General features: G+C 46.4%; 2 protein-coding genes across 2 annotated transcripts in view; both read left to right on the top strand.

Moving 5' to 3' along the window:
* The window catches only part of hdac8 (histone deacetylase 8), a 25,043-nt gene extending 24,095 nt beyond the window's left edge, over positions 1 to 948 (top strand). The window contains exon 11 of the mRNA XM_035607631.2: positions 1 to 948. This exon is cut by the window's left edge and continues 1,137 nt beyond it. The gene's annotated coding sequence lies outside the window, so the exon portion shown is untranslated.
* Positions 1 to 2,500, top strand: part of cited1 (Cbp/p300-interacting transactivator, with Glu/Asp-rich carboxy-terminal domain, 1) — a 13,397-nt gene that overhangs the window by 682 nt on the left and 10,215 nt on the right. The gene's annotated exons all lie outside the window — the stretch shown is intronic.

Here is a 2,500-nt window from a genome sequence, read left to right on the forward strand (position 1 = left end):
CAAGAATGACTCCCTGGGAAATCTGTGAAAACTTGCAATATTAAAGTATGATTTTTTTTTAAAATCCTGGATCCCAGGCCCCCTTGTCCCGATTCAAACCCAAAATTTTATGGATTCTTTTCTTGGACCTTTGTCCCAAACTCCCACCAAGTTTTCCGTTTGGTTGTTTTTGTGGAATTTTTGTGATGATGCTCACAGACAATAAATGTGAAAGAGGGTAAATTAAGCTAAAGTTTAAAGATTTGTGTTTGAGAAGTTTGGAAAAATGTTGTCCCGTCCAATCGCTGTCCCCAAATCCTCCCGATGAAGCATGTGGGAAGAAATCCGACAGAAAAGTTTGTAACATTATTTGGATCAAATAATATGAAAGACTGTATTGGTCAGTTTATTGAAAAGTTCATATTTGACCATAGAAAAAGTTTGATGTCCGAACTCAAGGTCTTGACGGGCTGTTTTCTCCCCCGAGCTTTCCACTTCATGTTGGAGTTCTCCTCCGCCTCCAACAACTCCACCAGCTGTAGGATTTGGTCAACAGCTCCAGAAAAAAGTGGAGTCACTTGAGTCAAGGGCTTTTTGTCATGTTACTATAAAACATTCTCTGGCCTCCTGCAGGCAGAAGTCGCCGTTTTAGGTTCACATCTCAAAACTTATTTGGGGTATTTCTTATGTTCTTGCACATGTTTTCTTATAATCCACACAAAAGGGTTTTTTTAAGTTATTCCGACAAACATTTAATCGTCAATATTTGTACGCGACAACATTTTTCACTAAACTGCAAACTCACTCACTGTCGTCCGACCAAAATTGTCATGTCCACCGCAGACAAACATAACATGTTTTTAATCTATTGTAAGAAAATTGAAAGGAAATACATGTAAACAGTTTGTCTTCTCTGTGTCCTGATGAACAAACCACAGGACGTTTGTTGGAATAAAAGACGTGAGCGCACGTTGTCGTCATGTGTTTTCCAGCTCCGTGACTTACGGCGGGGAACAGAGGCCTTTAATGGGGCCCGCCTTTCTGAAAGAGGAACCACAAATGTCGCGGCAGGTTCCCTTTAGAAGTGATGTTCCCCCAAATGAATGGCCCCTGGAAATTCACACCAAATGTGGGAGTCGCCACCGGGGGCGGGGGGGGGGGGCGCAGGGGCATGTGCTGAGCAGAAGGGGAGCCGAGGGTTCCCTGTGATCTTTATGAACAAGCGCTGCTGCGGTCGCCCCGGCGGTTCGAGCCCCGACGTGGCCGGAGCAAATGAAACTCATTACGGCGTTTACGAGCTCAGAAGAGGAGACGATTGAAATTCTATCTCGTAAACTCGGAGGGGGGGAGGAGGGCAGGGGGGGAGGGGCGGGGGGGTTGTAATCAACAGCAACATGAGAGACTTGTGTGTGTTTATGTAGTTTTCAAGTCAAATTAGGAAAAAGTTCAGGGGCCCCGGGAAGATTCAGGGCCCCACTGGGAATCCTGGAGGTTTTTTTGTTTTTTTGAAGCAAAAAGCTACATCGGGATCAGGTTCTGTCGAGACATGTGGTCTGATTATAGGGGGAACCTGGGAGTTCTGGTTGTTTGCGGTTGGAAGTAGTAAAACTGGAAATGCCCTAGTATCCAAAATATCAAAAGGGTATTTTTCCGATACCGGCTGATATGTAAAGTGAACAGAAATCCTGACAAGGATTCGGACAATGTCGACGTGATCGAACACCTACGACAACGAAATGTGATGGATGCTCGGCGCTCCCATTTCTGAGTCGCGGCAATTTTTCCGCCTCGTCGTGGGGCCAAAGTTATGACATTTCACGTTGCATAACTTTTGTCCACTTTTTTTCCGCGTGCACGCAATTTTAAATCACCAGGTTATGGAGATTTTTATGTCATTTAAAAAAGAATCCCACATGAACGCAGCCGTGTGATGCAACCGAGCCTGTGAAGGAAAAACTTCCACACTGGCGAAGGCGGAGCTTTCTTTTTCAGCTCTTTGCCGAGCTGTAATTTGTCTTTGGCGCGCGTTTTTCCTCTTTCCTCTCCAGGCGCACCGCAGATTAATTTTTTCCGATATGAAAGTGGAAGGACTCTACGGAGCGCTTGGATTGAGCTTGGCTCCGGCGCGAGGTGGTGAGCTGTAAAGTCCGGCTGCGTCCAGGGCCCAACAGTGACCTCAGCTCGAGTTTGGAAACTCCGTCAGTTTCATTAAACCGGGGACGTGGTACTCCAGTCACTTTGTGATCCCTCCTGGTTTCGGGATCTGTTGAACTCACCTTTACTGCTCTATGAGGAACTAAAAAAACAACCATTCCCAACGACTCGTATGCAAATGAGCATGCGGGCCCCTTCCGGAGTTCGTTGAGATTAAGCGAAGTCCCCGTCCGTCCTTCCTCTTCCTCTGGGGTTTTCCCCTGGCTCCTCCTGGTGATTAAACATTTGCGTTAACGCGCGTAGAGGGGGAATATTCCCAAACTTGTCTCCCAGAATTTCTTACCACCTCCTCGACCAAATCTGGCAG

Source organism: Scophthalmus maximus, chromosome 12 (assembly GCF_022379125.1).
Source record: "Scophthalmus maximus strain ysfricsl-2021 chromosome 12, ASM2237912v1, whole genome shotgun sequence".
NCBI lineage: Eukaryota > Metazoa > Chordata > Actinopteri > Pleuronectiformes > Scophthalmidae > Scophthalmus > Scophthalmus maximus.